Raw genomic sequence first — 13,976 nt, forward strand, 5'->3', positions numbered from 1 at the left:
CAGTCACCGTGTACCTCACATCTGAGTGTTTTATTCATAAAACAGCTACAACATGAAATCATGCTGCAATCTACAGCAGCAAGGGAGCCAGAGATGTAAACAGATCGCAGTTTGATGCAGATAAACCCAGAAAATCTCACTGGACAGTTAAATGCAGATTAGACAGTTAAACATGCTGGGAGGAGAAACCTGATAAGTCCTTACATCAATAAGACAAACTTTGACTGAAAGGAGCTACTCCTCAAAGAGATTTGCTGTTTTAGACAAAAAAAAAACAAAAAAAAAAACAAAATTTGGTCATATCTATGAGCTCCACATAAAAACAGTCGACTGAAACATCACTGCTAAGAAATGTTCAATCCAAGGTCAGTGAATGACCATACGGTACAAGATAGCCACTTAAGAAAACACAAAAATTACAAATATCAATTAACCTGATAGCAAAAGGTAAACTCTATTCATTCAATCTGTTGCAACATTTTTATTCCTACAGGACAGTATCAGGTTTAAAACAAACACATTAACGTTTGTAAAATGAGTCACCATCATCTCTTTCTGTCAGCCTGTGGTCAGCATGAGTCACTAATGCAGATGTAAACAGTGCTGGCCCTGCAGATAAACAGACTGTGCATTATGCATTTACTCACAGTTCACAATACGTTTGCAATCTGAATTGTTTGTGTTACTCTGACTTATTTTGGTTTCATGTTTTTCAATCATATGTTTTTTTATTGACACCAATAAAATCATAAAAACCTTACAGTCTCACTGACTAAACTTTTATTTCAGCCATGTTTTGTGCCATTTACAGCTATGCCAAGCACTCAACGTGCAGAAACACAAACATTCTTATGCTGCTTTTGTGTCCTGAAAGTAATGACACATTCAGGCAGAAGTAATGCAACAAAAATGTTTTTGCTAACAACATTAAATACCATTAAGAAGAAGAGGGAGGAGGCCGTTTATCGTTGCCATGCAAACACTGCATGATACAAAGGCTGCCACATAAGTAACTATTAACAGGAGCTGCCCTTCTGTTGCTGCATCTCATTCATGCTTTTTATACGTACTCATCACCTGAGTCTTCTGCTTCCCAAGCTTTCTTCTATAGGTCTGCTACACCCATTCTTGACAGTGGTCCATTTGGAGTTCATTTTAAATGGGACGTATTCCACATTCATCTGGGAAACTTTCAATACAAAGCATAAAGGACGGGCGGGACTCTTAAAAAAATTTCAGAGGGTGATTTGGCGATCCCTCTGTCACAATCACAATCAACTAAACTTCGCCTGTAACTATCACAAACTCATGCTGAAGCAGGGAAGAAGAGACGAAAACCTTTCCGCCATGAAAAGCGCTCAATGCCATTTTCTGCTCTTCTTTTCATAAAGAAATGTGGTCCAGTTCTGATAAAACTGCTGCTATACTGCAGCTGCATCTGTGCTAATCGCTACACTAGCAGCAGCTATTGCTCATGACTTTGAGTATGACTAAACCTTGCCTGTAGCAACCACCTCCTTCTCCTCAAATGATGCTGATAGGTCTGGTCTGTTCGTAGACCAGGCATATTTGTTTCAGACTGGAGCTTTGCAAGATGGATCTGCCTTCTTTGCAAGGTTACAAATGAATGAATCTAAAATGGATTCTGTTCAACAATCCTCCCCAGGATTAAGGTCCACAGTGAGCCCCACTGGAGTGCTGTGGTGGTGAAATCCTTTCAATCTTTATGTCTTCACACCAGCTGTAACTGAAACACTTCAGACATTATGAAATTGTGATTAATCCTAGCTTGCTTACCTATTTTTATAAAATGTTTTCACAGTTTTACTGTTGTGTGTTAGTGAGCTTCTTTCTGCACAAATAAATCCTAAAGCATCCTTACATGTTAGCACCACTGTGTGCAGAAATTCAAGCAGCAAATTAACAATGACATATTGTAAAGTTCGGAAAATGCATGAACTCTCATTTTCAAACAGTTTTCTTCTTGGTATTTTGCAGACACAGGGCGCATTGTGATTCATTTGGAGTTCTGTTTTTGGCCTCCTGATAAAATTAAATCCAATGTTCACTCTCCTCTCAGCCCGGCTTCTGTTTCCATCAACTCCAGGGGGAAATATCTGCCTCTTTAGCTGCACTTTTTCCTCACTAGCTCATTTCTGACATTGCCTGTCTTTTCTGCTCTGAGGCAGGCAGCAGACAGTCAGGTTGATGGGAGTATTTAAAGAAAATCAAAACATTAGAGTGGCTAAAGTGCTTTACAGTGTTTAATGTTTCTATAATGTCCAAACCAACCAACAGAAATAACACTGTATTTTTATGTGGCTAGTCAGTGAAGTTGCTGTCAAGTTTTAGTCTAGCTTTTGTCACAGAATACAGGCTGTTGATGAATATTAACACTGCTGCACATCCCCACAAACACACTATCTCCACAGTGAAGCATAATGGTGGCAGCATCACGCTGTGGGGATGCTTCTTGGCACCGTGCACTGGAAGGCTTGTAAGGTAGAGGGTACAATGAACTCGGCAAAGTATTTCCTTTTCAAGGAGTGAAAGAGCCATTAAATCATCTTGACTGCTTTTTTTCAGTGCAGTACAATGCATGTTTTTTTTTTTTTTATCAGATTCAAAATTTGCATTCAAACAAACTAAAGTGTGCAACGGCTCAAGTGCATAAATCCTGTCCTAAATTAGAAATTACATTCAACTAGGCTTCATGCATAGGTGGAGCAGTGTAGCTTTAAAAAGTCCTTAGTAGGTTGAGAAGTGCTTACAGTGTCATCCATCCATCCATCCATTTTCTATACTGCTTATCCCGTTAGGGGTCACAGGGGGACTATAGCCTTTCCCAGCTGTCATTGGGTGAGAGGTTGGGTTCATTCTGGACTGGTCGCCAGTCAATCACAGGGCTGACATATAGAGACAGACAACCAGGCACTCTCACACTCATACCTACGGCCAATTTCAAGTCACCAATTAGCCTACCAAGCATGTCTTTGGTGATGGGAGGAAGCCAGAGTACCCAGCCCCTGGTAAAACTTGTCTTAATCAGTTCAAACATAAATCTTATAGATTTAATGCAGTGAGAAAGTCAGCTGCTGACCCTGCATATTGCTCTGAACCTGGGAATATAGAACATGAAGGGTAATACCAATATAGACTTTATGTGGTGATGATGGAATATGCAAAACAGGCTGAAAGTGTAACGGAGGCTTAACATTTTCTGGGAGTTTAACATGATTGAAAAATGTAAATTCAGAAGAGAGAGATTGCTACGGAGGAGGCAGAAGGATGCGACTGTGGCGCCAAACTTTTTATTACTAGGTCAGCTGATGGAACTCTGTCCTCCTAAACAAAAGTGTAGATATAGATGGAGCTAACTTTTGTGTCTATTTTTACACATTCTTGACTCGGCTCGGATGTCAGGGTCACAATTAATGTCTGCACTTGTTTGTTAACTGTAGTAAGCAAAAAAATTTGACAAAAGTATTAGTTAAAAGCAGATTATGGTGGTTTGTGAATGAAGCACCAGAGGAGGTTTTTGACCTTGTGTTTTGTGCACTTCTCCAGTCTGCCGTCGACACTCTCTCATCAAGATTCACCGTATAAGCCTCCTAATTACTCGCAGACGCTCATTTACACTTTGCTCTCCTTGTTCGCGAGCTCTGCTCTTCTGTGACCATACACAGACAATGATGTGCCGTCTGTGTATGGCCACAGTAGACCCTGGATTAATTACGCTGAGGTAGGAGTCATCACTTCACAACTTCTAATTAACAGCAGATAAAAGGACTGAGGAGGAAAAAAAGGGATGACAGCGAGATGGGACATGGCATTTAACTGGCAGAATTTCCATTACAAGGAAGAGTGAGCAGTGAGAACAGAGGGATGTGGTCCTTATTCAGTTGATGCTTTTGTCCTCAAGATTAATTCTGACAAACAGAGGGAATAACAATACCAGGGGGAGGCAACCATGTGTCTCAGATATTACTATAGACTAAATAATGTATTCATCCACCATGATGTCAGATATTCATTTGTTGAACACCTTTTTAAGCCTTCGAGTTCATTATAGATGTTATATGATAGGGTAAGATACGCTACAGTTGGCTCTGAGTGCTAAGGTTGTGCAGTAAAATGGTTTAATATGTTTTCTTCAACTGGCTATCTCTCTGCCACTCTTTGACTGGTTAAGAACCCAGGTGGCAACAGCTGCTGAATGCAGAATTTCTGGGGCATTGAAGGTCCCAGTGAGCACAGTGGCCTCCATCATCCCTAAAACAGAGAAGGCTTGGAACCACCAGGACTCTTCTAGAGCTGGCCACCCAGCCAATCTGAGCGATCGGGGTAGAAGGGCCTCAGTCAGGGAGGTGACCAAGAACCTGATGGTCACTCTGACAGAGCTCCAGTGTTCCTCTGTGGAGAGAGGAGAACCTTCCAGACGGACAACCATTTCTGCAGCACTCCACCAATAAGACCTGTATGGTAGAGCAGCCAGACGGAAGCCATTCCTCAGTAAAAGGCACATGACAGCCCACCTAGAGGTCACCAAAAGGAACCTGAAGGACTCTCAGACCACCTGAAACAAAATTCTCTGGTCTGATGAAACAAAGATTGACCTCTCTGGCTTGAATGACAAACGTCATGTCTGGAGAAAACCAGGCACTGCTCATCACCTTGCCTATACCATCCCTACAGTGAAGCATGGTGAGGGCAGCATCATGATGTGGGGCTGTTTTTCAGCAGCAGGAACTGGGAGACTGGTCCAGGTTGAGGAAAAGATGAATACAGCAATGTACAGAGATATCCTCGATGAAAACCTGCTCCAGAGTGCTCTGGACCTTGGACTGGAGTGACGTTTCATCTTCCAGCAGGACAACAACTCTAAGCACACAGCCAAGATAACAAAGGAGTGGCTTCTGGACAACTCTGAATGTCTTTCAGTGGCCCGGCCAGTGCTCAGACTTGAACCTGATTGAACATCTCTGGAGAGATCTGAAAATGTCTGTGCACCAACGCTCCCCATCCAGCCTGATTGGAGAGGTTCTGCAAAGAAGAATGGGAGAAACTGTCCAGTTGCTTTGAGTGTTCTTTTGTCTTCATGGTGTAATGGTAGCCATGAGTTCTGATTACCCAATGACTGGACCTCTGTTGAATTAGATCAGCCACTTTAAAGGGGGAAGTATTTTCTCTTTGACATTAAGGTTTTTTTTTTATATAACTTTTTTTTTTAAGTCAAAAAGCCTAATCTTATGGACATGATTGATTTACAAAAAAGGTTAAGCATCTAAGGGAGTGAGTTTGAGTTTGCAAATCCATTCCAAACCATAAAATTCATGCCTGTGGCTAACTTCTTAGCTGGCCAATGAGCTAAGTAACATTTCAACCTCTTCCTCATTCTCTTGTCCTGAATACAGCCTCTTGGCCATTGCATAAAGACCCTCCAAAAGTTTAAATATTTATACTTGCAATTAAGAGTTAGAAATAATGAGGGTCTTGGGGGGGCATCTCCAGCAGCGATCTAAGACTGAATCTTCTCCACAGCACTTTCTCAAGCTGCTCTGAATTGGCGGTCTCATGTGCTTCTCCATATCTGTGGTTTCATCCACGGTAATTTAAACCACTTTGAATGACGATGGGAGCAAAGACGAGCAGCTGACAGTGACACAACTACAGGCTTTCTTCTTCAAAGTGAAGGAGCTGATTTGCAGCTTCTCCAGTCCAACGAGCACAAGTGGGACTGGTGCAGCAGGTGTGGGATGATCTATGCATTCGCATCAATTATAGATGAGAAGTTATGCAACAGAAGATGTCCCTATACTGCACTAGAAAATGTAAAGACATGTCTGAATACACTTTCTGAAGGATCTCACTTGTACAACTTGCACAGAGTATGTTACTACAAATGTTCATGGCAGTAGGTTTTCAAATACAAAGGGAAATTTATTCAAAGAAGTCAGGAATTATAAGGACTTTTGAGTCAGCACAGTGAAATGAAAGATGTGATGACGCTTTTAAGCAATTCTCCAAAACATTAACATTTATACGTGAGCTTTTCATACTACTTTAGAAGAACCATGCACACATACTCTTTAAGTCTTTGGTCAGTTTGACTGGGATAAGCCTAAAATGCAACATCAAAAATATATCTCACCTTATTTGGTGACTCCAAAGACTAAGATAGTTGTAAACAGCTAAAATACTCTACATTTATCGATACATATCAATCTGCAACCTCCTGATGACTTATGGAACCACTGTAGAATTGCAAAAAAGACAAAAAAAGAAAAAAAAAAAAAAACTACCCACATCAGGCTTCAACAGTAAAGAAATTATATATATCTTAAATAAGAACTCCAGTTTATACAGCAGAAATAAGAAATCCCTTAAATAGAACCTAAAGTGAAATATCTCAAACAGCAACACATCATGTCATCTGAGGAAATTCAAAAACAGATGAGAAACAAAGTCATTGACATCCATTAGTCTGGAGAGGAGCACAAAGCCATTTCTAAGGTTTCGGGACACCAGCGAATCACGGAGAGAGCCATTATCCACAAATGGAGAAAACTTGGAACAGTGTTGAGCCTTCCCAGGAGTGACCAGCCTACCAGAGTTATTCCAAGACCACATCAAATACTCACCCAGGAAGCAAAAGAACCCAGAACAACATCTAAAGACCTGCAGGCCTCAATGACTCAGTTAAGGTCAGTCAACATGATAGTAAGAAAGAGACTAGGCAACAATGGCATCATGGGAGAGTTCAGAGGTGAAGAACACTGCTGGAAAATCCTCAAATGAGACTGAATTAAAACAGTTCTACAAAAAAGAGAGGGTCAAAATTCCTCCACAGCGATATGGAAGACTCATTGCCGGTTACTGCAAATGCTTACATGGAGTTCTTGCCGCCAAGGGTGGAACAACCAGTTATTAGGTTTAGGGGGCAGTTACTTTTTCACAGCAGTGTATAGTTGATGTCATTCTTGTATAGACTATCTGCAGTAGAAGAAGAAAACTTAAAATCCAGCAGGATGTAAGAGTATTATTAGACATCCATAAAACTTGTTCATTTCAGAGTATTTCCCAAGTCTGAGTCTGGTGATTTTGCAGTAATTGGTGTTGTTGAATGGCATATTGTGCATATTAACACCCTCTATTGTATTGAAAGCCCTGTTTGCAACTTTGAGAGCAGGGGTGTCAAACACAAGGCCCGGGGGCCAAATCCGGCCCATGGTACAATTACATCCAGCCCGCAAGATCATATGATGTTCTTGTTATAACTGGCCCTAAAATATAAGTTCTGCAGATTTCCTCTAGTATAAGAATGTAAACTTAACCTTGACGATATGAAATATCATTAAGTCATAAAAATGTGAAAAAGAGTAAAAATATATAGCTAAAAAAAAATGGGAAAAAAATTCATTTGTGTTTTCATTTCATATTTCAATTATGCATTGCAGAATTATGACTTCAGTCTATTAGTTGGACTTTTATTTCATATTTTGACCATTTTCAACTGATTATTTTGACATTTTCTATTTTATAATTTTGACTTTTTATCTCATATTTTGACTTTGTCAATTTATTTTTGTCACTTTTTATCTCAAATTTTTACATTTTCAATAGATTATTTTGACTTTTTACTCAATATTTTGACATTTTCTATTTATAGTTTCAGCTTTTTATCTAATATTTTGAACATTTCAATTTATTATTTCAACCTTTTTATCATATTTTGACTTTTCAGGTGCACTATTTTCAATTGAAAGCCATATTTTTGCCTTAAAAACTTGATTGTGATTGTGACAAATATATATACATATATATGTATATATATTTGCCTTTTAAAAACATTATTTTAACATCTAATTTTGTCTTTTGACCTTTTGAACAAATAAGTTTGACTTTACTTCAGATTTAAACCTTTTAACTTATCATTTTGACTTAAATCTCAAAATTATTTATCATCAGTGCTAGTTTTTTCCCCCATATTTTCTTACTGGCGAAAATGAGGTTGACAGTTTGGTTAAAATTGGACCCTGTTGGGCCCTCAGGTTAGACCTTAATTCAGGATCCAGCCCCTTCTGTGATTGAGTTTGACACCCATGTTTTAGAGGATATTCCAGACCCCTTGGCTCAACAAATGATCACTGATTGAGTCCAGAGGTAAGTCAGTAAAGACAAGACAGCCAGCGACTGATGAAGGACAGCTGGCATCACTGGTGTCTGACCGTACTGTATCTCCATCTTTAGTCTTCCACTGAAGGCATGCTTACAAAACAATGACATCAACGAAATATAAAGAAAGTTAGCCAAGCAGCTGGGTATTTTCAGGTGTTTTAAATGAGAAGGAATTTGTCTAACCCAGACTCAATAACCAAGGTGGGTGAGGCTCAACATTAGAGTGGTTACGTCCATTCACCTACAGTCTATGATAAAAACCCACATGTGGAAAAGGACGGCCATATGAGTAAAACCATTTACACAACATGTCAGAAACAGTCCCATGAATTATATGGTTGGGGTATGAACCCAAAACTCATAAATATATGTCCCACACTTATACAATCCATTTACATAAAATATTCAGAATATCATGGTGATCAAGTCCTGTGGGAATCTGATTTTTTCAGTGTGTTTTCTGTCATGCATTTCAGTAAACCATGTGGATGTGTTTTAAAAATGTATGCATAGAGAAGAAAGAACATTAAAGGGTTTTAATCTGCAGGGAATAGAAGTGTTTACATTATAACTGTACTCCTCTGGTTCTTTTATCTCCGTCTCTGTTTGAATGGAAGAGCATGTGAACAAATTTGAGTGTAGCCGTGGCTCTGTTTACATACAGAGATCTAGATCTTGCCCCTTGACTGAACATCAGCCTTCATGACACGACTTGTGCCTGCTCTGTGCGTGCCGCCGCTTGGCTCGAGAAAGGACTGCAGATGGGGAGGCTGTGGATCAAGGTTGGAGAGATTTTTTTGTTCCAGTCGAGTAAACAGCGTGATAACTTCACATCACACAAAGTATTTAGAAAAAAGGAAGATATATTCTCCACTCAGAGTCAGAGGATTTGTGACAAATGAAGAAAAGGACCAAAGCTGCTCTCTAATTCATATTTGCATCACGAATACTCTCCTCTGATGTCAGGCTCACGCTGCTGCAAATGTGTAAACCAATTAGATCTGACAAAGTGTTATCATTGTACAGCTTCCAGACTGGTACACAACTACAGGATGATGGAAAGTGAAACCTAGAGGAAATTAGGCTGCACTTTAAAATAAAAGCAGCATAGGTTAGCTTGTTTACATGGTGTTAGAAAAAGTGGATTTATCGCATCAGTAATGTGGACCAAAAGTCAACATTGGCAGAAAGGTTATGAAAGAAAAGAGGGAAGTTCATGATAAAAGAAGGACAGCCAGACATCTGCACTCCAACCATTGTGCACTGTAATGTCAGGGGGCCGACACAGCAGGAGAAAACATCTTTAACCGTATATACAGTGCCTATAAAAAGTGTTCACTCCCTTGGATGTTTAACCCTTTTTTTATTGTATAAATCAATCATAGTCAATATAATTTGGCTTGTTTTTACAGAATAAATTTTACAATAAAACCTCTTTAATGTCAAAGTGAAAACATCTCTACAAAGTAATGTCAATTAGATTAAATATGTAATGTTGAATAAGAAACTGCATAAATATTCACTCCCTTCAAGTCAGTATTGAGTAGATGCACCTTTGGCTGCAATCACAGCACTGAGTCTGTGTGGATAGGTCTCAAGCAGGCTTGCAAATCTGGACACAGAAATTTTACCCCATTCTTTTTTGCAAAACTGCTCAAGCTCTGTCAGGTTCCTCTGGGATCGGGCGTGAGTCGCTCTTTTCAAGTACAGGCTTAAATTCTTGATTGGATTGAGGTCTGGGCTTTGGGCTAAACCACTCCAGAACATTCACCTTGATATCTTTAAACCATTTCTGTGCAGCTTTCGCTGTATGCTTCAGGGTCTGATCTTGCTGGAAAATAAATATTTCCCAAGCCGTAGTTCTCTTGCAGACTGAATAAGATTTAAACTTTGACCATATTTTGTGGTATTTTACCTTTACAAGCACCCCCACAGCATGATGCTGCCAACACTGTGCTTTACAGTGGGGATTATGAAGGGAGAAAAATTGAGACAGCACAGTATCGTGATATTTTCTCTGGTGATATATCTTATCGTCTCGTCCACCAAGTATCAATTTTTTCAAACTAACTGCTGATATGAACTGAAGTCTATGATAATGGAAAAATAAAATCAATTGTTGGGACAATTGTTTGTCCAGTGAGGTCGGCAAAGGTGACGGTTATAGAGCAGGAGACAGTTAGTACAACACACATGGCAGCACCAGGGGTAGGACATTAGGAATGCAAGCAGGGCACGAATGAGATTGACATGACACGAAGTTTGCAAGAAGTGCTACATGAAAATAAAACACTTAGGATTACGACAAGAATGAGGCCAAGACTAATGCTAAATCAGCTAAACTGCTGAAAAAAATGGTATAGATCACAATATATTGTAATATATAGAATCCCTATACTCACTGTATTGCAAAATGTTTAACATCGCAATATCAGATCATGACCCAGGTATTGTGATAATTTCGTATCGTGGGGTCACTAGTGATTCCCACCCCTAGTGGGGATGGTGTGTTTGTGGTGATGTGTAGCCTTTGGTGTCTGCCAAACATAACATCTTGTCTGATGGCAAAAAAGCACCATTTTGGTCTCATCAGACCAGAGAACTTTCTTCCACTTGACCATGGAGTCTCCCACATGCACTTGGCAACAGTTGTTGTATGCAGAGTCTCTCCCATCTCAGTGGCTGAAGCTTGGCACCCCTCTAAAGTAGTCATAGGTGTCTTGGTGGCTTCTCTCACTAGTCTCCTTCTTGCATGCTCACTCAGTTTGTGATGTTAGCCTGATCTAGGCAGATTTACACATGTGCAATATTCCTTCTATATCCTGATGATGGATTTAAATGAACTTTGGGGATGTTCAGTGCCTTGGAAATGCGTATGCCTCCATTCCCTGACTTAGCCTTTTCAAAAACCATTTCTCTGAGTTGCTTGGAGTGTTCTTTTGTCTTCATGGTGTTATGGTAGCCAGGTATACTGATTAACCAGTGACTGGACCTTCCAGACAAAGGTGTCTTTATACTGCAACCACTTTGGACACTTTCACAACACTCAGGTGATTCACATGTTGTGAGGCTACCAGCACCAGTTGACTGGAACTCTGTTGAATTAGGTCAGTCACTTTAAAGGGGCTGAATATTTATGCAGTAGCTGATTTTACCTTACATATCTTTATTTAATTGACATTACTTTGTAGAAATCTGTTTTCATTTGACATTAAAGGGTTTTTTTTGCAAAAGAGACAAATTATATTGGCCATGACTGATTTATAAAATCAATTAAAGGGTGGTGAATACTTTTTATAGGCACTGTGTCTCTTGTCTTTTTACAAATGCTGCCTAGTTGAGCACAGATGTAACACTGCATTTCCCATGGTAAAGCCTTTTGTTCTTGTGTTCGGGGAGTTTGCGACCCAGCATGTAAGAAGGATATTTCCATAAGACACTGAGAAAGTGAGAGCATGTGTCTGCATATCTATCACCATCTACCTCCTGAACTCCAGCTGTGTTGAAAGGAGTCGATCAGTGACAGTGGGCCCATACGTCCACCATCCATTCCAGCTGTTCTGTCTCTGCCAGCGGTAAATGTGTACATGGATACATAGGCTCTCCATCCAACCTGCTCCACTGTTTCGTCTCACCAGGCCTATATCCAGAGCTGAAAATAGAATCCAACCTCATTTCATGCCTCGTGGAGCTCTAAATTTGCACCAGAGGGGATGCTACATTTGTTATAGATAGTGTGAGTAAATTAGGAAAAGAACAAAGTCTGTTTGTCTGACAAATGTCTCACATCTCAGTGAGACTCCACAAACTGAAAGGGACAGTTTCACAGCCAAACGACAGGTTTAATCTCAGAGAGCACTGTTTCAACTCTTCAGCATGAACTCAGCCACGAGCTTCACTCTGGAAATGCCAGGAAATCAACCTAAAAATGAGCAAACTCTAGCTTTAATGAAGGCATTTCAAAACACTACACAGGACCAGAGTTGCCAATTACTCCCCAAGCTCCTCTCTCAGGTTATGTTAAGTCCTGTGAATCTTTCATTTACTGCCCCTTGTTATGGTTGGTGTTTCAGTGATTTTCTACCAAGTACACAGTGAGGAAGGATGCAAAAGCAGACATGTGATGGCTGAGCGAGCAAAAATCAAATTTATATGGAAAAGGCACAACAGAGGATTGCAGTCAGGGAAAAAATCGAAATTCAAAACCACAGAAAGTTTATGAAACTAAAAATGTGCCCCCCACCACGGCATTCACTGATTACTCAGAAACACGGTGAGGCAAAGCAGTGGCTTTGCTACGGGTGCCAACAGATGTCCCCATGGTCTCACCAAACGACTGGAAGTCATGGCAGAGGGTGAATATTCCTCTGTTCCTCCCAGCATTGTGAGTATTCTCATTACAGTTCACTGTCTTTCTCTCTGTTACATTCCGACTCGTCTCTTCAACTGGGCGTGCGTCTTTCAAACTCTACAAACTCCAAAACTTTGAATAGAAACACATCCAATAACTGCTGCTGGGATTGAAGTTACTCATGTCCGCCATCTCCTGGTGTAAAGTGGTAACAGCACAGACCTCTGCCATTAGCTCTATCTCCCAGTAGTACAGAATCCTTTAAAAAATTCCTGGATCCAGACGGTGATCCGGATCAGTCCCAAAATCGAATCAGTTTTTCCTTATGCCATTTCTGACATTTCCTGAAAATTTCATCAAAATCCGTCAATGACTTTTTGAGTTATGTTGCTAACAAACTAACAAATGAACAAACGAACAAACCCACCTGATCATATTTACCTCCTTTGCTGAGGTAAATATGGGCAGAAATGTTATATCTGTTGATACGATAATTCAGTTGTTAAGCTAATATCTGCCAACACAAATATCATACCATTAATACTGTGCATCACTATAGCCTTGCAGGGCAGATGAACTGGCCAGACTTCATGTTTGTCATCAGTCAAATCCATATTGCAAAGCTCCAATCTGTAACGTTCAGTCAAGTTGCACTGTGAGCTAATAGCAATGGCTGCCACCAGCGTTGAAATTGGCTGGGATGTAGCTCTAGTATGGGGGCAGTTTTATCAGGCGACCACATTTCTTCATAAAATAAAGAGCAAAGATGAAAGATTCTCATAGACAAAGGATCCTCTCTTCTCCCAACTTGCTTCAGCATGAGTTTGCAATCATTACGGGAGGGGTTGAGTTTAAATGCAAGCTGGTTTACATATGGCTCTGCCAGGACAGCGATCACCTTGGATGTAGCTGCAGAAAAACAGCAGCTTAATCAGACCTCAACCACATTTATTTGTTAACCCTTAGCGCTCATGCAGCTCATCCCTTTATAAATCATTTGGTAACATTTGGACCTTAAGCTGTAGGCACTGAATTGTTTATTTTATCTGAAAGCTCTCTGTTGTACATTTCTAATAATGTCCTCCATGCATTTGTAGCTTTTACAGAACATTTTCTAGCGAGCCCTGAACTAACCTGACTTTCTGGGGTCTCTGAGGACAGTGTTGTCATAAATAACAAGGAGTGACAAGTTTATTACAACGTTGATAACTTTTGAACCGTAGGTCATAGGCACATACTCTTTTTTTTACTCTAAAAGCCAACTTTCTCATCTCTATGGATGTCGCAGTAGCCCTAACGGTTCTAGCGAGCCCAGAACTTTGGTGACTTTTCAGGGTCTTTACAGATAAAATCCACATTGTTATATCCAATAATAGGCATCTTTTTATCCATTTTTAATCCATTTTTGATCAGCTACTTCGGCTTTTTGCCCAGGGCATCACCATAT

At 40.1% G+C, this 13,976-nt stretch overlaps 1 protein-coding gene across 3 annotated transcripts in view; it reads right to left on the reverse strand.

Moving 5' to 3' along the window:
• Positions 1–13,976, reverse strand: part of slc35f3b (solute carrier family 35 member F3b) — a 174,553-nt gene that overhangs the window by 136,445 nt on the left and 24,132 nt on the right. The gene's annotated exons all lie outside the window — the stretch shown is intronic.

The sequence above is a fragment of the Cheilinus undulatus genome, linkage group 6 (assembly GCF_018320785.1).
Source record: "Cheilinus undulatus linkage group 6, ASM1832078v1, whole genome shotgun sequence".
Taxonomy (NCBI): domain Eukaryota; kingdom Metazoa; phylum Chordata; class Actinopteri; order Labriformes; family Labridae; genus Cheilinus; species Cheilinus undulatus.